The sequence below is a fragment of the Medicago truncatula genome, chromosome 2 (assembly GCF_003473485.1).
Source record: "Medicago truncatula cultivar Jemalong A17 chromosome 2, MtrunA17r5.0-ANR, whole genome shotgun sequence".
NCBI classification, from domain to species: Eukaryota; Viridiplantae; Streptophyta; class Magnoliopsida; order Fabales; family Fabaceae; genus Medicago; species Medicago truncatula.
Genome location: NC_053043.1, coordinates 24,467,004 through 24,490,126, shown reverse-complemented (window position 1 = coordinate 24,490,126; position 23,123 = coordinate 24,467,004). Strand labels below are relative to the sequence as shown.

Below are 23,123 nucleotides of genomic sequence, written 5' to 3'. Positions count from 1 at the left end.
AAAGAAATAGAATTTCTAGAGTTGGAGCAGGGTGACATGTCTGTCACAGAGTATGCTGCCAAGTTCACAGAACTTGCAAAGTTTTATCCTCACTACATTGCGGAGACAGCTGAGTTCTCCAAATGTATTAAATTTGAAAATGGTTTGAGAGCTGACATCAAAAGAGCCATTGGATATCAGAAGATCAGAATTTTCTCAGAATTGGTGAGTAGCTGTAGAATTTATGAGGAGGATACAAAGGCTCATTATAAGGTGATGAGCGAGAAAAGGAATAAGGGTCAGAGTAGTCGCCCGAAGCCCTACAGTGCTCCTACTAACAAAGGCAAACAAAGATTGAATGATGAGAGGCAGCCTAAGGGGAGAAATGCTCCTGTTGATGTTGTTTGTTACAAATGTGGTGTGAAGGGCCACAAGAGTAATGCTTGCACCCAAGATGAGAAGAAATGTTTCAGATGCGGTCAGAAGGGTCATATGTTGGCTGAATGCAAGCGTGGAGATATCGTTTGTTTTAATTGTGGCAATGAGGGCCACATTAGCTCGCAGTGCACGCAACCTAAGAAGGTCAGAACTTGAGGGAAGGTTTTCGCTTTGACTGTTACCCAGACTACCAATGAGGATCGACTTATCAGAGGTACTTGTTTCTTTAATAGTACTCTTTTAATTGCTATTATAGACACTAGTGCTACGCATTGTTTCATTGCTTTAGAATGTGCATATAAGTTGGGCCTAATTGTATCTGATATGAAACGGGAAATGGTTGTTGAAACTCCAGCCAAGAGTTCAGTAACTACTTCTCTTGTGTGTTTAAGGTGTCCGTTGTCTATGTTTGGTAGAGATTTTGAAGTCGACTTAGTGTGTCTACCGTTGTTGGGAATGGATGTTATTTTCGGGATGAATTGGTTATAGTATAACCGAGTCTGTATAAATTGTTTTAACAAGACGGTGCACTTTTCTTCTGCGGAAGAGGAGAGTGGAGCAGAGTTTCTAACTACTAAACAGCTGAAGCAGTTGGAACGGGATGGAATTCTTATGTTTTCTTTGATGGCATCTTTGTCGTTAGAGAATCAAGCTGTAATTGACAGGCTACCAGTGGTGAATGAATTCCCTGAAGTTTTTCCAGATGAGATCCCTGATGTGCCACTAGAAAGAGAAGTTGAGTTCTCGATTGATCTTGTTCTGGGAACTAAACCAGTGTCGATGGCACCGTATCGTATGTCCGCTTCTGAATTAGCCGAGTGGAAGAAACAGTTTGAGGACTTGCTTGATAAGAAGTTTGTAAGACCCAGTTTTTCGCCGTGGGGAGCGCCTGTGTTATTGGTGAAGAAGAAGGATGGTAGTATGAGGTTGTGCATTGACTATCGTCAGTTGAACAAAGTTACAATAAAGAATAGGTATCCACTTCCGCGGATTGATGACTTGATGGACCAGTTGGTAGGTGCTAAAGTTTTTAGTAAGATTGACCTGAGGTCGGGTTACCATCAAATTAAAGTGAAGGATGAAGATATGCAGAAGACGGCCTTTAGGACACGATATGGTCATTACGAATACAAAGTGATGCCTTTCGGTGTTACCAACGCGCCTGGTGTGTTCATGGAGTATATGAACCGAATTTTCCATGCTTTTCTGGATAAATTTGTGGTGGTATTTATAGATGATATTTTGATTTATTCTAAAACTGAAGAGGAGCATGCAGAACACCTGAAGATTGTGTTGCAGATTTTGAAAGAGAGAAAGTTGTATGCCAAGTTGTCGAAGTGCGAGTTCTGGTTAAGTGAAGTGAGTTTTCTAGGCCATGTTATTTCTGGTGATGGTATCGCGGTTGATCCTTCGAAAGTTGATGCAGTATCTCAGTGGGAAACTCCGAAGTCGGTGACTGAAATCAGAAGTTTCTTGGGTTTGGCTGGTTATTACCGTAGGTTCATAGAAGGATTTGCAAAGTTGGCACTTCCGTTGACTCAGTTGACTTGTAAAGGGAAACCTTTTGTATGGGATGCTCAGTGTGAGAGTAGTTTCAATGAGTTGAGGCAAAGATTGACAACTGCTCCTATTTTAATTTTGCCAAAGCCGGAAGAACCTTTTGTAGTTTATTGTGATGCTTCCAAGTTTGGTTTAGGAGGTGTGTTGATGCAAGATGGAAAGGTGGTAGCTTATGCTTCTAGGCAACTGAGGGTTCATGAAAAGAATTATCCTACGCATGATTTGGAGCTGGCTGCGGTGGTGTTTGTTTTGAAGATTTGGAGACACTATTTGTATGGTTCAAGATTTGAAGTGTTTAGTGACCACAAAAGTTTGAAATATCTGTTTGACCAAAAAGAATTGAACATGAGGCAGAGGAATGGCTTGAGTTATTAAAAGATTATGATTTTGGCTTGAATTACCATTCGGGTAAAGCTAATGTAGTTGCAGATGCGTTGAGTAGGAAGACGTTGCACATGTCGGCCTTAATGGTAAAGGAGTTTGAATTGCTCGAACAGTTTAGGGATTTAAGTCTTGTGTGTGAATTGTCATCTCAAAGTGTGCAGTTGGGTATGCTGAAGATCAATAGTGATTTCTTGAATAGTATCAGAGAAGCACAACAAGCTGATGTTAAGTTTGTGGATTTAATGGTTGCTAGTAATCAAGCAGAGAATAGTGATTTCAAGGTTGATGAACAAGGTGTGTTGAGATTTAGAGGCAGAATTTGTGTTCTTGACAATGAAGAATTGAAAAAGTTGATTTTGGAAGAAAGTCATAAGATCAACTTGAGTATTCATCCGGAAGCTACAAAAATGTATCGTGACTTGAAGAAGCTGATTTGGTGGTCTGGTTTGAAGAAGGATGTCGCTCGGTTTGTGTATGCGTGTTTGACTTGTCAGAAGTCTAAGGTTGAGCATCAGAGGCCTGCAGGTTTGTTGACACCGTTGGATGTACCAGAGTGGAAATGGGATAGCATTTCTATGGATTTTGTGACAAGTTTACCTAATACTCCGAGAGGGCATGATTCGATATGGGTTGTGGTAGACAGGTTGACGAAGTCGGCGCACTTCATTCCGATTAATATCAGTTATCCAGTAGCTCAGTTTGCGGAGATCTACATTCAGAATATTGTTAAGTTGCATGGAGTTCCGTCAAGTATAGTGTCAGATAGAGACCCAAGGTTTACTTCAAGATTTTGGAAGAGTTTACAAGATGCGTTGGGTTCGAAATTGAAATTGAGTTCGGCTTATCATCCGCAGACAGATGGTCAGTCGGAAAGGACGATCCAATCATTAGAGGATTTACTAAGAATATGTATACTTGAGCAGGGTGGAGTTTGGGACAGTCACCAACCATTGATAGAATTTACATACAACAACCGTTACCATTCGAGTATTGGTATGGCACCGTTCGAAGCTTTGTATGGTCGGAGGTGCAGGACTCCTTTATGCTGGTTCGAGTCGGGAGAAAGTGTTGTGTTGGGGCCGGAATTGGTTCATGAAACTACGGAGAAAGTCAAGGTGATTAGGGAGAAGATGAAAGCGTCGCAGAGTCGACAAAAGAGCTATCATGACAAGCGTAGGAAGGACCTTGAGTTTCAGGAAGGTGACCATGTTTTTCTGAGGGTTACTCCTATGACGGGTGTGGGACGTGCATTGAAGTCGAGGAAGTTGACTCCAAAGTTCATTGGTCCTTACCAGATTTCAGAGAGAGTTGGAACTGTGGCGTATAGAGTTGGTTTGCCACCTCATCTTTCGAATTTGCATGACGTATTTCATGTGTCGCAATTGCGGAAGTATGTACCAGATCCTTCGCATGTCATTCCAAAAGACGATGTGCAAGTTAGAGATAACCTGACGGTGGAGACCTTACCTTTGAGGATTGATGATCGAAAGGTGAAGTCTTTGAGGGGTAAAGAGATACCTCTTGTAAGAGTTGTTTGGGGTGGAGCAACTGGTGAAAGTTTGACTTGGGAATTGGAAAGTAAGATGCAAGAATTGTATCCTGAGTTGTTTGCTTGAGGTAAGATTTCGAGGACGAAATTCTCTAAGTTGGGGAGAGTTGTAACGCCCTAGTCGTTATTTTATTATTTTTAGAATTAGTTAGAGTCTTTTGTGTGTTTTTAATTAATATATGTGATATATGTGGTGTGCAGTATTTATTTATATAATTTATTTAATATAAATAGAATAATATGAATAATGGAATTATTTAGGAGGTTGGGGAGTAATTAGAAATTAATAGTAATAAGGGAGGTTTTAATGAAAAAGGAGAAGTTATAGTTTTGGTGAGTTAAGAAAGAAAGTGAGAAAAACAGTTTAACGTAAAAACAAGTTGGAGGGGAGAAAAGCTAAGGCAAAGAGAGAAGAACTTAGGAACTGATTTGCTGTGCTTTTTGTCTTTGCAATTCTAAGGTAAGGGTGGGATTATCTTTCAATAGTCATAATATATAATTTCTGAAAATTAATCAATTGAACTGTTCTTAAGGTAAAATTGGGAAATTTATGGTTAAGGATGATTTTGAAAGAAAAGGTATAGGGATCAGGTTTATATTGTTGTACTTTGATGTTTAGTATGATTTCTTAATCTATGTTGTTGATGCTGATCGTAATTGGAATGAAAATAGAATATGATGAATGAATTTTGGAAGCCTTGCATGAATGCTTGAATGAATAGAATTGATGTTGTTGATGTTTAGTTTTTCCGTTCCTTGATGTCTGGTTGTGTATAGGACTCGTAAACATTTCAGGAAAACATTTTGGGTGATCAGGGGATTAAAATTGGGTTTTTGGAGTGAGGAGAAGTCTGAAAATCGTAGCTTTTACCCTGCCCTGATGATTGGTCTCTTAAGCAAAGCATCCGTCGCTTAAGCGAACATTCACGTGAACTACCCAGAATGTGATTTTACCCGTTCGCTTAAGCGAACAGTGAGCGAGCTGGTAAGCGAAAATTAAGTTTGATTCTGCCAAGAATTCGCTTAAGCGAGCCGTGAGCGACCCGTAAGCGAACTGAACCCAGACCTACTGTAAGCTGGTCGCTTAAGCGAACTGAGTGTTAGACAGCCTTTTCTGAATCTTGCTTCGTACACTAGAGGACCCTTTTGAGTACTTCTAGTTGTTTCTCTTAGCTTGTGTAACTTTGTATAGACATGAAATCCTACTTAAAACTCACGATGTTAATTAGTTGGTTATTTTATGAATTTGAAGATGTTGATGTACTTGAATCAAGTGAATGTACATGTTGCATGAAAAAGGTGGTGAGTCATATAAGTACATATGCATTTGTCGTTGAGTTGTATGCAGATATACACAAGTGGAGTCAGTTGCATAAGCATAAAAACGATGAGGACTTCGGTTCTGGAACGCTTTGTCGTTCAAAACGATGGAACACTATGTTGTTCAAAACGATGTTAACGATGAGGACTCATGTCCTGATAAAAGAATGCTTTAACCATTCTATAACAATGAGGGCTTCGGCTCTGTTATGGTACCACATGCATAGTTGCATTTGTTGAGGAGTCTTAATGGAGTTGTCATGTCCTGCATGAGTCTTAGAGATGAAGTCGGGTTGTTGCATGAGTCGTTTGTTTACTGTTTTTATTACTGTTGGATGTTGAAGTTGCAAATGATGCTATACTATATTTGATGAATGATTAAGATGATTCATTTGTGTTATTATATATTTTATTATTATTGTTTGAGAATCTCACCCCTTCTGCTTGAAAATGTTGCCCTTCCTATGGGTAACTTGCAGGTGATCCTGAGTAGTAGGTGGTGGCTCACAGTGTCTAGGGCTCTGATACGTGGGATGGAATTTTATTGCTTGAATTCTTTCCTATGTATCAATTTTGAAATATTGCTGATGTAGCCCTTTGGTGATTGAATTTTATGTTGAAATGGCTCTTATGCCAAGAATATTTATTGGAGACTTATTGATGTTGCAAATAAATCCTCTGCGAGTTTAATGACAATTTATGAATGACGTTTGATTAAATAGATTTTTATATACACTCTATTTAGAAGATTTTAAATGAAGAAAATGTGGCATGCCCGTTGTGATTACTCTGATTATTGATGTATTATTATTATTTTAATTGATTTTGGGAAACGGGGTGTTACAATTGGTATCAGAGCAGGTTGGTCCGTCCGACCGTGTAGTAGAGTCGTGTTGAGCAACCTAGGATAGAGTGTTAACTCTAAAGTTGTCCTTGTTGTTTTCTGATTGCTATTTCTTATGTAGAACCTTGAGATGGCCGGTCGTAACGATGCTGCTATCGCTGCTGCACTTGAGGCTGTTGCTCAAGCTGTAGGACAGCAACCAGCTGCTGCTAACGGTGAAGTGAGAATGCTGGAGACTTTCCTGAGAAACCATCCACCAGCATTCAAGGGAAGGTATGACCCTGATGGAGCCCAGACATGGCTGAAGGAAGTAGAGAGGACCTTCAGAGTCATGCAGTGCTCTGACGTGCAAAAAGTGCGGTTCGGGACACACATGCTGGCTGAGGAGGCAGATGATTGGTGGGTAGGCCTTTTACCTATGTTGGAACAGGACGAAGCGGTGGTAACATGGACTGTATTCAGGAGGGAATTCCTGAATAGATACTTTCCGGAAGATGTCCGAGGGAAGAAAGAAATAGAATTTCTAGAGTTGGAGCAGGGTGACATGTCTGTCACAGAGTATGCTGCCAAGTTCACAGAACTTGCAAAGTTTTATCCTCACTACATTGCGGAGACAGCTGAGTTCTCCAAATGTATTAAATTTGAAAATGGTTTGAGAGCTGACATCAAAAGAGCCATTGGATATCAGAAGATCAGAATTTTCTCAGAATTGGTGAGTAGCTGTAGAATTTATGAGGAGGATACAAAGGCTCATTATAAGGTGATGAGCGAGAAAAGGAATAAGGGTCAGAGTAGTCGCCCGAAGCCCTACAGTGCTCCTACTAACAAAGGCAAACAAAGATTGAATGATGAGAGGCAGCCTAAGGGGAGAAATGCTCCTGTTGATGTTGTTTGTTACAAATGTGGTGTGAAGGGCCACAAGAGTAATGCTTGCACCCAAGATGAGAAGAAATGTTTCAGATGCGGTCAGAAGGGTCATAAGTTGGCTGAATGCAAGCGTGGAGATATCGTTTGTTTTAATTGTGGCGATGAGGGCCACATTAGCTCGCAGTGCACGCAACCTAAGAAGGTCAGAACTTGAGGGAAGGTTTTCGCTTTGACTGGTACCCAGACTACCAATGAGGATCGACTTATCAGAGGTACTTGTTTCTTTAATAGTACTCTTTTAATTGCTATTATAGACACTAGTGCTACGCATTGTTTCATTGCTTTAGAATGTGCATATAAGTTGGGCCTAATTGTATCTGATATGAAACGGGAAATGGTTGTTGAAACTCCAGCCAAGAGTTCAGTAACTACTTCTCTTGTGTGTTTAAGGTGTCCGTTGTCTATGTTTGGTAGAGATTTTGAAGTCGACTTAGTGTGTCTACCGTTGTTGGGAATGGATGTTATTTTCGGGATGAATTGGTTATAGTATAACCGAGTCTGTATAAATTGTTTTAACAAGACGGTGCACTTTTCTTCTGCGGAAGAGGAGAGTGGAGCAGAGTTTCTAACTACTAAACAGCTGAAGCAGTTGGAACGGGATGGAATTCTTATGTTTTCTTTGATGGCATCTTTGTCGTTAGAGAATCAAGCTGTAATTGACAGGCTACCAGTGGTGAATGAATTCCCTGAAGTTTTTCCAGATGAGATCCCTGATGTGCCACTAGAAAGAGAAGTTGAGTTCTCGATTGATCTTGTTCTGGGAACTAAACCAGTGTCGATGGCACCGTATCGTATGTCCGCTTCTGAATTAGCCGAGTGGAAGAAACAGTTTGAGGACTTGCTTGATAAGAAGTTTGTAAGACCCAGTTTTTCGCCGTGGGGAGCGCCTGTGTTATTGGTGAAGAAGAAGGATGGTAGTATGAGGTTGTGCATTGACTATCGTCAGTTGAACAAAGTTACAATAAAGAATAGGTATCCACTTCCGCGGATTGATGACTTGATGGACCAGTTGGTAGGTGCTAAAGTTTTTAGTAAGATTGACCTGAGGTCGGGTTACCATCAAATTAAAGTGAAGGATGAAGATATGCAGAAGACGGCCTTTAGGACACGATATGGTCATTACGAATACAAAGTGATGCCTTTCGGTGTTACCAACGCGCCTGGTGTGTTCATGGAGTATATGAACCGAATTTTCCATGCTTTTCTGGATAAATTTGTGGTGGTATTTATAGATGATATTTTGATTTATTCTAAAACTGAAGAGGAGCATGCAGAACACCTGAAGATTGTGTTGCAGATTTTGAAAGAGAGAAAGTTGTATGCCAAGTTGTCGAAGTGCGAGTTCTGGTTAAGTGAAGTGAGTTTTCTAGGCCATGTTATTTCTGGTGATGGTATCGCGGTTGATCCTTCGAAAGTTGATGCAGTATCTCAGTGGGAAACTCCGAAGTCGGTGACTGAAATCAGAAGTTTCTTGGGTTTGGCTGGTTATTACCGTAGGTTCATAGAAGGATTTGCAAAGTTGGCACTTCCGTTGACTCAGTTGACTTGTAAAGGGAAACCTTTTGTATGGGATGCTCAGTGTGAGAGTAGTTTCAATGAGTTGAGGCAAAGATTGACAACTGCTCCTATTTTAATTTTGCCAAAGCCGGAAGAACCTTTTGTAGTTTATTGTGATGCTTCCAAGTTTGGTTTAGGAGGTGTGTTGATGCAAGATGGAAAGGTGGTAGCTTATGCTTCTAGGCAACTGAGGGTTCATGAAAAGAATTATCCTACGCATGATTTGGAGCTGGCTGCGGTGGTGTTTGTTTTGAAGATTTGGAGACACTATTTGTATGGTTCAAGATTTGAAGTGTTTAGTGACCACAAAAGTTTGAAATATCTGTTTGACCAAAAAGAATTGAACATGAGGCAGAGGAGATGGCTTGAGTTATTAAAAGATTATGATTTTGGCTTGAATTACCATCCGGGTAAAGCTAATGTAGTTGCAGATGCGTTGAGTAGGAAGACGTTGCACATGTCGGCCTTAATGGTAAAGGAGTTTGAATTGCTCGAACAGTTTAGGGATTTAAGTCTCGTGTGTGAATTGTCATCTCAAAGTGTGTAGTTGGGTATGCTGAAGATCAATAGTGATTTCTTGAATAGTATCAGAGAAGCACAACAAGCTGATGTTAAGTTTTTGGATTTAATGGTTGCTAGTAATCAAGCAGAGAACAGTGATTTCAAGGTTGATGAACAAGGTGTGTTGAGATTTAGAGGCAGAATTTGTGTTCCTGACAATGAAGAATTGAAGAAGTTGATTTTGGAAGAAAGTCATAAGAGCAACTTGAGTATTCATCTGGAAGCTACAAAAATGTATCATGACTTGAAGAAGCTGATTTGGTGGTCTGGTTTGAAGAAGGATGTCGCTCGGTTTGTGTATGCGTGTTTGACTTGTCAGAAGTCTAAGGTTGAGCATCAGAGGCCTGCAGGTTTGTTGACACCGTTGGATGTACCAGAGTGGAAATGGGATAGCATTTCTATGGATTTTGTGACAAGTTTACCTAATACTCCGAGAGGGCATGATTCGATATGGGTTGTGGTAGACAGGTTGACGAAGTCGGCGCACTTCATTCCGATTAATATCAGTTATCCAGTAGCTCAGTTGGCGGAGATCTACATTTAGAATATTGTTAAGTTGCGTGGAGTTCCGTCAAGTATAGTGTCAGATAGAGACCCAAGGTTTACTTCAAGATTTTGGAAGAGTTTACAAGATGCGTTGGGTTCGAAATTGAAATTGAGTTCGGCTTATCATCCGCAGACAGATGGTCAGTCAGAAAGGACAATCCAATCATTAGAGGATTTACTAAGAATATGTATACTTGAGCAGGGTGGAGTTTGGGACAGTCACCTACCATTGATAGAATTTACATACAACAACAGTTACCATTCGAGTATTGGTATGGCACCGTTCGAAGCTTTGTATGGTCGGAGGTGCAGGACTCCTTTATGCTGGTTCGAGTCGGGAGAAAGTGTTGTGTTGGGGCCGGAATTGGTTCATGAAACTACGGAGAAAGTCAAGGTGATTAGGGAGAAGATGAAAGCGTCGCAGAGTCGACAAAAGAGCTATCATGACAAGCGTAGGAAGGACCTTGAGTTTCAGGAAGGTGACCATGTTTTTCTGAGGGTTACTCCTATGACGGGTGTGGGACCATGTTTTTCTTGTAAGAGTTGTTTGGGGTGGAGCAACTGGTGAAAGTTTGACTTGGGAATTGGAAAGTAAGATGCAAGAATCGTATCTTGAGTTGTTTGCTTGAGGTAAGATTTCGAGGACGAAATTCTCTAAGTTGGGGAGAGTTGTAACGCCCTAGTCGTTATTTTATTATTTTTAGAATTAGTTAGAGTCTTTTGTGTGTTTTTAATTAATATATGTGATATATGTGGTGTGCAGTATTTATTTATATAATTTATTTAATAAAAATAGAATAATATGAATAATGGAATTATTTAGGAGGTTGGGGAGTAATTAGAAATTAATAGTAATAAGGGAGGTTTTAATGAAAAAGGAGAAGTTATAGTTTTGGTGAGTTAAGAAAGAAAGTGAGAAAAACAGTTTAACGTAAAAACAAGTTGGAGGGGAGAAAAGCTAAGGCAAAGAGAGAAGAACTTAGGAACTGATTTGTTGTGCTTTTTGTCTTTGCAATTCTAAGGTAAGGGTGGGATTATCTTTCAATAGTCATAATATATAATTTCTGAAAATTAATCAATTAAACTGTTCTTAAGGTAAAATTGGGAAATTTAGGGTTAAGGATGATTTTGAAAGAAAAGGTATAGGGATCAGGTTTATATTGTTGTACTTTGATGTTTAGTATGATTTCTTAATCTATGTTGTTGATGCTGATCGTAATTGGAATGAAAATAGAATATGATGAATGAATTTTGGAAGCCTTGCATGAATGCTTGAATGAATAGAATTGATGTTGTTGATGTTTAGTTTTTCCGTTCCTTGATGTCTGGTTGTGTATAGGACTCGTAAACATTTCAGGAAAACATTTTGGGTGATCAGGGGATTAAAATTGGGTTTTTGGAGTGAGGAGAAGTCTGAAAATCTTAGCTTTTACCCTGCCCAGATGATTGGTCGCTTAAGCGAAGCATCCGTCGCTTAAGCGAACATTCACGTGAACTACCCAGAATGTGATTTTACCCGTTCGCTTAAGCGAACAGTGAGCGAGCTGGTAAGCGAAAATTAAGTTTGATTCTGCCAAGAATTCGCTTAAGCGAGCCGTGAGCGACCCGTAAGCGAACTGAACCCAGACCTACTGTAAGCTGGTCGCTTAAGCGAACTAGCCGTCGCTTAAGCGAACTGAGTGTTAGACAGCCTTTTCTGAATCTTGCTTCGTACACTAGAGGACCCTTTTGAGTACTTCTAGGTGTTTCTCTTAGCTTGTGTAACTTTGTATAGACATGAAATCCTACTTAAAATTCACGATGCTAATTAGTTGGTTATTTTATGAATTTGAAGATGTTGATGTACTTGAATCAAGTGAATGTACATGTTGCATGAAAAAGGTGGTGAGTCATATAAGTACACTATGTTGTTCAAAACGATGTTAACGATGAGGACTCATGTCCTGATAAAAGAATGCTTTAACCATTCTATAACAATGAGGGCTTCGGCTCTGTTATGGTACCACATGCATAGTTGCATTTGTTGAGGAGTCTTAGTGGAGTTGTCATGTCCTGCTTGAGTCTTAGAGATGAAGTCGGGTTGTTGCATGAGTCGTTTGTTTACTGTTTTTATTACTGTTGGATGTTGAAGTTGCTAATGATGCTATACTATATTTGATGAATGATTAAGATGATTCATTTGTGTTATTATATATTTTATTATTATTGTTTGAGAATCTCACCCCTTCTGCTTGAAAATGTTGCCCTTCCTATGGGTAACTTGCAGGTGATCCTGAGTAGTAGGTGGTGGCTCACAGTGTCTAGGGCTCTGATACGTGGGATGGAATTTTATTGCTTGAATTCTTTCCTATGTATCAATTTTGAAATATTGCTGATGTAGCCCTTTGGTGATTGAATTTTATGTTGAAATGGCTCTTATGCCAAGAATATTTATTGGAGACTTATTGATGTTGCAAATAAATCCGCTGCGAGTTTAATGACAATTTATGAATGACGTTTGATTAAATAGATTTTTATATACACTCTATTTAGAAGATTTTAAATGAAGAAAATGTGGCATGCCCGTTGTGATTACTCTGATTATTGATGTATTATTATTATTTTAATTGATTTTGGGAAACGGGGTGTTACAATTGGTATCAGAGCAGGTTGGTCCGTCCGACCGTGTAGTAGAGTCGTGTTGAGCCACCTAGGATAGAGTGTTAACTCTAAAGTTGTCCTTGTTGTTTTCTGATTGCTATTTCTTATGTAGAACCTTGAGATGGCCGGTCGTAACGATGCTGCTATCGCTGCTGCACTTGAGGCTGTTGCTCAAGCTGTAGGACAGCAACCAGCTGCTGCTAACGGTGAAGTGAGAATGCTGGAGACTTTCCTGAGAAACCATCCACCAGCATTCAAGGGAAGGTATGACCCTGATGGAGCCCAGACATGGCTGAAGGAAGTAGAGAGGACCTTCAGAGTCATGCAGTGCTCTGAGGTGCAAAAAGTGCGGTTCGGGACACACGTGCTGGCTGAGGAGGCAGATGATTGGTGGGTAGGCCTTTTACCTATGTTGGAACAAGACGGAGCGGTGGTAACATGCAGAGAATGGTCGATGATAGGCGGCCTAAGAAGAATGATGCTCCTTCGGGGATTGTTTATTTCAACTGTGGCGGGAAAGGCCACAAGAGTAATGTTTGTCCTGAAGAGATCAAGAAATGTGTCCGGTGTGGCAAGAAGGGTCATATTGTAGCTGATTGCAAGAGAAATGATATTGTGTGCTTCAATTGTAATGAAGAGGGTCATATAGGTTCCAAGTGCAAGCAGCCGAAGAGGACGCCTACTACGGGTCGAGTTTTTGCTCTAGCTGGTACTCAGACAGAGACTGAGGATCGTTTGATCAGAGGTATTTGCTATATTAATAATACTCCTTTAGTTGCTATTATTGATACTGGTGCTACGCATTGCTTTATTGCTTTCGATTGTGTTTCTGCTTTGGGTCTTGATTTGTCTGATATGAATGGAGAGATGGTTGTCGAAACTCCAGCTAAGGGTTCGGTGACTACTTCTCTCGTATGTTTGATAATCTTCAAGTGGTATGCGACTTTCCTGAAGTTTTTCCAGATGAAATTCCTGATGTGCCTCCAGAAAGGGAAGTCGAATTTTCTATTGATCTTGTTTCTGGAACGAAGCCAGTGTCGATGGCACCTTATCGTATGTCTGCTTTCGAGTTAGCTGAGTTGAAGAAACAGTTAGAGGATTTGCTTGAAAAGAAATTTGTTAGACCAAGTGTTTCACCTGGGGGAGCGCCAGTTTTGCTAGTAAAGAAGAAAGACGGTAGCATGAGATTGTGTATTGACTATCGTCAGTTGAACAAGGTAACTATCAAGAATAGGTATCCACTTCCGAGAATTGATGATTTGATGGATCAGTTAGTGGGTGCAAAAGTTTTCAACAAGATTGATTTGAGATCAGGGTATCATTAGATTAAAGTAAAAGATGAAGATATGCAGAAGACAGCTTTCAGAACGCGTTGTGGTCACTATGAATATAATGTTATGCCTTTCGGAGTGACCAATGCACCTGGAGTGTTTATGGAGTATATGAATCGCATCTTCCATGCCTTTTTGGATCGGTTCGTTGTTGTGTTTATCGATGATATTTTGATTTACTCCAAGACTGAAGAAGAACATGCTAAGCATCTGAAGATTGTCTTGCAAGTGTTGAAAGAGAAGAAACTTTATGCTAAATTGTCTAAGTGTGAATTCTGGTTGAAAGAAGTAAGTTTTCTTGGCCATGTTATTTCTGGTGATGGTATTGCAGTGGATCCATCTAAAGTTGAAGCGGTATCGCAATGGGAGACTCCTAAGTCAGTTACAGAGATTAGAAGCTTCTTGGGTTTGGCTGGTTACTACAAAAGATTTATCGAAGGATTTTACAAGTTAGCACTTCCGTTAACGCAGTTGACTTGTAAAGGTAAAACTTTTGTGTGGGATGTTCATTGTGAGAACAGTTTCAGTGAATTGAAGAAACGTTTGACCACTGCTCCAGTTTTGATTTTGCCGAAGTCTGATGAGCTTTTTGTGGTGTATTAGAATGCGTTCATGTTGGGTCTAGGCGGTGTACTTATGCAAGATGGTAAAGTGGTAACTTATGCCTCAAGACAGTTGAGAATTCATGAGAAAAATTACCCGATGCATGATTTAGAGTTGGCGGCTGTGGTCTTTGTATTGAAGATAAGGAGACATTATCTGTATGGTTCGAGGTTTGAGGTGTTTAGCGATCACAAGAGTTTGAAGTATTTGTTCGATCAGAAGGAATTGAATATGACGTAGCGGTGATGGCTAGAATTGTTGAAGGATTACGACTTTGGTTTGAATTATAATCCAGGTAAAGCTAACGTTGTTGCAGATGCCTTGAGCAGGAAGACATTGCATATGTCCGCTTTGATGGTTAGAGAGTTCGAGTTACTTGAACAATTCAGAGATTTGAGTTTGGTTTGTGAATGGTCACCTCAGAAAGTGAAACTGGGAATGCTGAAGATTGATAGTGAATTTCTAAAGAGTATTAAAGAGGCACAGAAAGTTGATGTCAAGTTTGTAGACTTGTTGGTTGGTAGTAATCAGACTGAAGACGGTGACTTTAAAGTCGATGATCACGGTGTGTTGAGATTCCGAGGTAACTACTATTGATTAGGGAATGATTTAGAGCGAGATTGAACCTGGAACAACCTTAGTTGGAATTCTGGCTTGTACTCGCCATGGCGAGCTGATGCTCTCGCCTCGCGAGCACTTCCAGAACTGAGTGTTTGTTAGGATTGTGAGACTTGAGTTGTTTGGATTAGTTAGGAAAGGAACTTTAGGTGCTAATGAGACCTAATAATGATATTGACTGAGAACTGTGAAGCTTTATGAATTGTCAAATGATTATGAAGTGAATTATGGATTGAAATATACTTGCTTGAATTATTGTTGAATGATCAAGAAACTATTGAGAATGATTTGTTATTTAACCTGATGTGATTTGATTATGCTGCAATTGTTATTAAACTAAGTTGCATGAATATGAATAAGTTGTTGATGAACTCCAAATTATTGGAAGTATAAGTGATAAGTTGATTAAGGTGTTTTGTTGTTAGAGTCCATGCATTAGCATTCATTGAGCTTTGTCCTCACCATGATAGGAGCTTTGTCCTCTACACGTTTTAGGAGCTTTGTCCTTCGCACGATTAAAGTATTTTAATACTTATGATGACGATTGGTACCACATGCATATAAGTGTCTAAGTTGCATTGTCGCATTGTCAAGGTTTAAAGGTGTTTATGTTATTGATGAAGATTGAAGTTGTGATTATGTGATACTTGTTTTTCAAAGATGCAAAGTTGATTAAGACTGATTATGATGTTAGTTATGATTTTTGAATTATAATCATTGATATTATTGTATTATGAAATCTCACACCTTCTGCTTGAAAATGTTGCTCTTCATATGAGTAACTTGCAGGTGATCGTGCTTAGTGTGCAGTTGCTGTTTGTGAGTGGCCTTGCCTCACTGTGTCGTCTAGGTCGCTCTGATACGTAACGGGATGGGGTGTTTGATATGCATGCTTCATTCTCTTACGTGAACATTTATGACAATTATGTTATTTTTGATGTTGATTAACTGTTGAAACATTTTAATGAGGCCTACGTGCCAAAAACGATTTATGGTTTATGAAACAATTTTCCGCTGCAACGTTTAAGTTATTTGGTTAAATTGTTATTTAACTATTATTGGATTATGTTAAATGTGATATCCCGTTTGTTTATGTTGTTTACTCTGATAAATGTTGAAGAAATTTTCATATTGGGAAAACTGGGTGTTACAACGCACGATTTAGAGTTGGCTGTTGTGGTCTTTGTATTGAAGATATGGAGACATTACTTGTACGGTTCGAGATTTGAGGTGTTTAGTGATCATAAGAGTTTGAAGTATCTGTTCGATCAGAAGGAATTGAATATGAAGCAGCGTAGATGGCTTGAATTGCTAAAGGATTATGATTTTGAGTTGAGCTATCATCTGGGTAAAGCTAATGTTGTTGCAGATGCTTTGAGTAGGAAGACCTTGCATATGTCTGCTATGACGGTAAAAGAGTTCGAGTTCCTTGAACAGTTCAAAGATTTGAGCTTAGTGTGAGAAATGTCATCTGAAAGTGTGAAGCTAGGAATGCTGAAGATTGACAATGAATTTCAGAAGAGTATTAAAGAGGCACAAAAAGTTGATGTTAAGTTTGTGAACTTGTTGGTTGCTAGAGATCAGACTGAAGACAGTGATTTTAAAATCGATGATCAAGGTGTGTTGAGGTTTCGAGGTAGGATTTGTATTTCAGACGATGATGAGATGAAGAAGATGATTCTTGAAGAGAGCCATATAAGTAACTTGAGTATTCATCAGAAGCTACGAAGATGTATCATGATCTAAAGAAGTTGTTTTGGTGGTCCGGATTGAAACGCGACGTTGCACAGTTTGTGTATTCTTGTTTGATTTGTCAGAAATCGAAGGTTGAGCATCAGAAACCTGCTGGTATGATGGTGTCTTTAGATGTGCCAAAGTGGAAATTGGATAGTATATCTATGGATTTTGTGACGAGTTTGCCGAATACTCCTAAAGGGAATGACGCGATTTAGGTGATTGTTGATAGATTGACGAAGTCGGCTCATTTTCTTCCGATTAATATTAGTTTTCCTGATTCTTAGTTGGCGGAGATCTACATTCGTGATATTGTGAAGTAGCATGGTGTTCCTTCGAGCATTGTGTCAGATAGAGATCCACGATTTACTTCTAGATTTTGGAAAAGTTTGCAAGAGGATTTAGGTTCTAAGTTGAGGTTGAGTTCGGCGTATCATCCGCAGACAGATGGTCAGTCGGAGAGGACGATTCAGTCGTTAGAAGATTTGTTGAGAGTTTGTGTTCTTGAGCAAGGAGGAACTTGGGATAGTCATCTTCCATTGATAGAGTTCACGTATAATAATAGTTATCATTCTAGTATTGGAATGGCACCTTATGAGGCTTTGTACGGTCGGAGATGCAAAACTCTGTTGTGTTGGTTTGAATCAGGTGAAAAAGTGGTCTTAGGACCAGAGATTGTTCAGCAAACTACCAAGAAGGTTAAGATGATTCAAGAGAAGATGAAAGCGTCGCAGAGTCGACAAAAGAGTTATCATGATAGGCGTAGAAAAGATCTTGAGTTTCAAGAAGGAGACCACGTGTTTTTGAGAGTCACTCCTTTGACTAGTGTTGGACGAGCTTTGAAGTCAAAGAAGTTGACTCCGAGATTTATTAATCCGTATCAGATATCGAAAAGAGTTGGAACGGTGGCATATCGAGTAGGATTACTGATGAGTCATTTATTACCTATTTCTAGATATTATTTAGTTTAGTTATAATTAGATTTTAGTTTATTTTATATTAATATTATTTCCTTTTTAAGATAGTTTACTAAAAATTGCATTTTATTATATTTCAGGAATGAATATTGGATGGATTGAGTCTTGGAGCAAAAGAAAGGGACTTAGAGCTGATTCGGTACAAAAATACAAAGATTGGAAGACAAAATATGTCTCCCCTAAAGTCAGAAGCTTGGCACGGCCCGTGCTAGCATTGGCACGGCCGTGCCACCCTCCAGAGTTGGTTTTGCTGCTTTTGCTTAGATTTTAAGCTACTCTATTTTTAGCCCAAATGTAATTGCTTAGATTTTAAGTTGAAAGAATGCTATAAATAGAGTAGCCATCCATCACAAATATTCATCTTTTCTTGGAATACAATATGTGACAATTGTCTTTCTAATAAAAGTTCATTTACTTTCTTGTTATTTACTTTTATGCTTTCTCTCTTCTTCTCCTTGTCTACGATGAACATTAGTGAGTAGACTTCTCTTGTCTTGGGATTGTTGGATAAGTCTAATGACATAATCCTAATCAAACCAAGCTTTAAACCTTAATCTTATGTAACCCTAATCTCTAATCTAAATTCACCGCTTTAACATGGATTAACCATTATCAAATTGTGGAAACGAAAGTGGAGGGTTTGATAATTGTTCGTCCATCATCTCAAATATCAATTCATAAAACGAAAGTGGAGTTTTGATATTCGAACAAGTGAATTTAGACTAAGATTGTAAAGGCAGCGAAATAGTCTTTACAATCTTTGAGACATATAGTTTCGAACTTCAAGGATTCTAAATTATGATCAAGTCAGCGAAATAGGCTTGGTTGCAACTTAGGACCAAAATCTAATAGTAATCAAGTCAGCGAAATAGGCTTGGTTGCTAGAGGAACAAAAGAGAAACTGTCTTTAGAAGTTAGGTCTAACATAAGGTTATAAGTTTAATAGTTTGGTTTGTGAAGAACTTGTCACATAGATGAACCAATAATCCCAAGGCTTTTATCTTTTCTTTTATTTTCTTGTAATTAAAAATCCAAACTTTTATCTAAAAATCTTTCATCTAATCATCATTAAAAGTTAATTGAATTCATAACTCCCTGTCGGAACGATACTCTTATTTTACTACTTCGGTAAGACTGTGCACTTGCGGTTTTATCTCATCAAGTTTTTGGCGCCGCTGCCGGGGAGTTATTGCAATTTGATTAATTTTTTTTAACGATTAGGCTGAAAAAAAAAAAAATCTTTCTCTTTATTTTTATTCTTTCTTCTTTTTTTATTTCTTAGTTTTTACCGTTAACTTCTTGGGTTCTCATTCTTTTATGCGAAGAAACAAAAGTCTTGGTGAATTCGTTCCCGAGATCGAAAGATTCTTACATAAAAGAAGATGACAAATACATAATAATAACGATATGGTTGAGGAACGTGCTCTCAAAGAATGAGCCATACGATGCTATTGTGTACCCAACGGTTGAGGGTAATAATTTTGAAATAAAACCTGCACTTATTTCCTTAGTGCAGCAGAATCAATTTTTCGGATCACCCACTGAGGATCCGAATTTTCATATTTCAACTTTTCTAAGACTCAGTGGAACTTTGAAGGCAAACCAAGAGGCCGTAAGACTGCACCTCTTTCCTTTTTCCTTAAGGGATAGAGCTAGTGCTTGGTTTCATTCATTGACAATTGGTTCTATCACTTCATGGGACCAAATGAGGCGAGCTTTCCTTGCCCAATTCTTTCCCCTTTCTCAAACCGCTCAATTAAGGGCGAGGCTTTTTCAATACATTCAAAAAGATGGTGAATCTCTTTACGATGCGTGGGAGCGTTTCAAAGAAATGCTTAGGCTTTGCCCCCATCATGGTTTAGAGAAGTGGCTTATTATCCACACCTTTTATAATGGTCTTTCGTATACCACAAAAATTTATGTTGATGCAGCTACAGGTGGAGCTTTGATGAATAAAACTTACACAGCAGCATATGATTTGATCGAGGGCATGGCACAAAACCACTATCAGTGGACAAGTGAGGGATTCATCACTGCTTCTTCACCCTCTAAAAAAGAGGCAGGTATGTACAAAATTTCCTCCCTTGATCATCTAACTGCTAAGGTTGACGCACTAACACAAAAATTTGATACAATGAATACTAGTGCTGTCACACCTGCTCCTGTATCACCTCCTTGTGAAGTTTGTGGTGTATTTGGCCATAATGACATTGATTGCCAACTAGGTAGTGTTGTTAGAGGTCCTGAGCAAGTAAACTATGCTCAATATAATCGAGGGTTTAGAAACAACCAATTTTTTTATCAAACCCCTCAAAATCTTTTTGGACAACAAACAACACCACCCAGTTATGCAAACAACCAAAGAGTCCCTCAAAAATCCAACTTGGAACTTTTAATGGAAAATTATTTTATAAATCAATCCAAGCAGCTCCAAGAGCTTAAAAACCAAACAGGATTTTTGAATGACTCTCTTGCCAAAATCACATCCAAGGCAGACTCCAAAGCAACTCACAATAAGATACTTGAAACCCAAATCTCTCAAGTGGCCCAACACGTGACTGCTTCCTCTCAAACCACCGAGATCTTTCTAGGTCAAACTTAAACCAACCCCAAAGGCCATATAAGTTCTATTACTCTTAGGGATGGTAACCAATTAAAGGACCCCGTTGTGAAAATTAAGAACAATGAGGGAGAGATAGGAAGTGATGAGCCTCAAAGTGAGAAAACTATAGGAGAGACTGAAAAGCCATTTGTTTCACCACCTCATGAGCCTAAAAATCCATTAACACAAGGTTTTGTCAAATCCAAGTTAGATGACCAATTTAGAATTTTGATTGAAATACTTCCAAACAAATTGCCATCTAAACTTAAGAATCCAGAAAGTTTTCCCATACCTTGTGTCATAGGATCCGAAAGCATTGAGAAAGCCATGTGTGATTTGGGAGAGAATGCCAGGTTGACGTCGTTATCCCTTTGGGAAAGATTGGGTATAGGGTAGAGAAACCTCTTGATTGTCAAGCTAATGACTTTAAACGAGCGCTTCGTGGGAGGCAACCTACAGGTTTAATTGCTTTTATTTTTGTTTGTTTTGTGTTGTTTTAATTTGTTTTGTAGGTATTTGTCCAAATATGATGCGAAAAATGAAGAAAATTGAGCCTTGCATGTCCAGAAGCTTGGCACGGCCAGTGCCTGTGATGGCACGGCCGTGCCTATAACCTAGCCATACTTCACCAACTTCCAGAGAGTTGGCACGGCCCGTGCCATGGTCCCAGACCCTCTTTTACCATTTTTTTTTTCACTTTTCTCCTTTTTCCTTCATTCTCAAACACCAACTTCCCTCATCCTTCAACTTCCCTCTCTAAACCTCCATAACATCAACATTTAAACCTCCATATCTATCTCCATTCATCATTCCAAACATTTACCACCAATCAAAACCAACATTCATCCATTTAAACACCAAATTCTACACCATTTAACCCTAACCCAAAAACCAAAAAAAAAATCTTCACCAATCTCCATCATTAAACTCATCAACCTCGCTTAAACCCCAACCCATCACTAAACCAACCTTACCAAACCCTAACCTTCCCTGAAACTTGTGGGATTCTGACCTGAACTTGCCACGGCGAGTGACCCAGAAACAGAGTGACTTGTTAGATTTTGCGACCTTTGTTGCACGAGTTGTCGAGAGTTGAACCTTTGGGTAGAATTAAGACTTAATGATGACGTTAATTATAATCTGTGAAGCTGATTAAGATGTTGATGAATTGAAATTGATATTATTATGTCATGTTGTTTTTGTATACTGCCTATGTTGCTGTTGTTATTTAACTAAGCTGCATGAGTCGGTCTAAGTTGTTGAAGATGAAGATGTTCCAAATTATTGGATTAATATAAGAGGTTGTCGAATTAAGATGTTTAAGAGGTCGAGTCCATGCATTAGCATTCATTGTTGGGGGCTTGATGCCCTGGAGCTTTGTACTCACCACGTTGGAGCATTAGCTCAAATTAGCGATGGGGGCTTGATGCCCTGTATTGGTACCACATGCATATAAGAGGTCTAAGTTGCATAGTTGCATTTGTTGAGTCGATGATGATAAAATGATTAAGTTGTGATTATTATGAATGAAGTGAATTATGATATATTTTTATCAATGTTGTATAATAAGATGTTTTATGTTGTTAAATATAATTGTTGAACTATATGCTTAATATAATTGTTTTCTGAAATCTCACCCCTTCTGCTTGGAAATGTTGCTCTTCGAATGAGTAACTTGCAGGTGATCCAGAGTAGGTTGTTGTTTGTGCTGTCGTGAGTGGCCTTGCCTCATTGAGTCTTAGGTTGCTCTGATACGTGATGAGATAAAACCGCAAGTGCACGGTCTTACCGAAGTAGTATTTAAAGAGTATCGTTCCGACAGGGAGTGGTTTAATTCAATTAACCTTTAGAGATGATTAGAAGAGAAGAGAATTGTAAGTTGGGGGTTTTCAAACGGTTGAAAATTAATATAATAAAAAAGAGCCTTGGGATCGTTGGTTTCATCTAAATAACAAGTCCTTCTCAAACCAAAACTATAAGCTTATAATGTTATGTTTAGACCTAATTTCTCAAGACAGTTTCTCTTATGTTCCTCTAGCAACCAAGCCTATTTCGCTGACTTGATTACTATCAAACTTTGGTTCCTCTAACAACCAAGCCTATTTCGCTGACTTGATTATTATTAGTTCCCTTGAAGATCGAAACTATATGTCTCAAAGATTGCAAAGCCTACTTCGCTGACTTTGCAATCCTTGTCTGAATTCACTTGTTCGAATATCAAAGCTCCACTTTCGTTTTATGAATTGATATTTGGAATAATTGATAAACAATTATCAAACCCTCCACTTTCGTTTCCACAGTTTGATAATGGTTGATCCATGTTAAGACGGTGAATTCAGATAAGAAATTAGGGTTACATAATATTAAGGCTTAGAGTTTGGTTTGATTAGGATTATATCATTTAGACTTATCCAACAATCCCAAGACAAGGAGAAGTCTACTCACTCATGTTCATCGTAGACATGGGGGAGAAGAGAGAAAGCATAAAGGTAAATGACAAGAAAATAAAGGAAAAGAAAAGAACTTTAATTAGAAAAGCAATTGTCACTTATTGAATTCCAAGTAAAGATGAATATTTGTGATGGATGGCTACTCTATTTATAGCATTTGTTCGACTTAAAATCTAAGCTATTACATTCGGGCTAAAAATAGAGTAGCTTAAAATCTAAGCAAAAGCAGCAAAAGTGACACTGGAGGGTGGCACGGCCGTGCCAAGCTTCTGGCATGGGGGAGACATATTTTTGTCTCTCAATCTTCATATTTTTGCATCCAATCGGCTCCAAGTCCCTTTCTTTTGCTCCAAGACTCAATCCATCCAATATTCATTCCTGAAATAAAATAAAATGCAATTTAAAGTAAACTATCCTGAAAAGGAAATAATATTAACATAAAATAAAATAAAATCTAAATAAAACTAAACTAAAAGAATATAAAAGTAAGCAATAAATGACTC

General features: G+C 38.8%; 1 non-coding gene across 1 annotated transcript; it reads right to left on the bottom strand.

Annotated features, from left to right (window-relative positions):
* Nucleotides 1–19,320: 19,320 nt before the first annotated feature.
* On the bottom strand, nucleotides 19,321–19,428 carry LOC120578815 (small nucleolar RNA R71). Its single transcript, XR_005644624.1, has one exon. It is a non-coding gene; the product is annotated as a small nucleolar RNA R71 (small nucleolar RNA).
* Nucleotides 19,429–23,123: the final 3,695 nt, after the last annotated feature.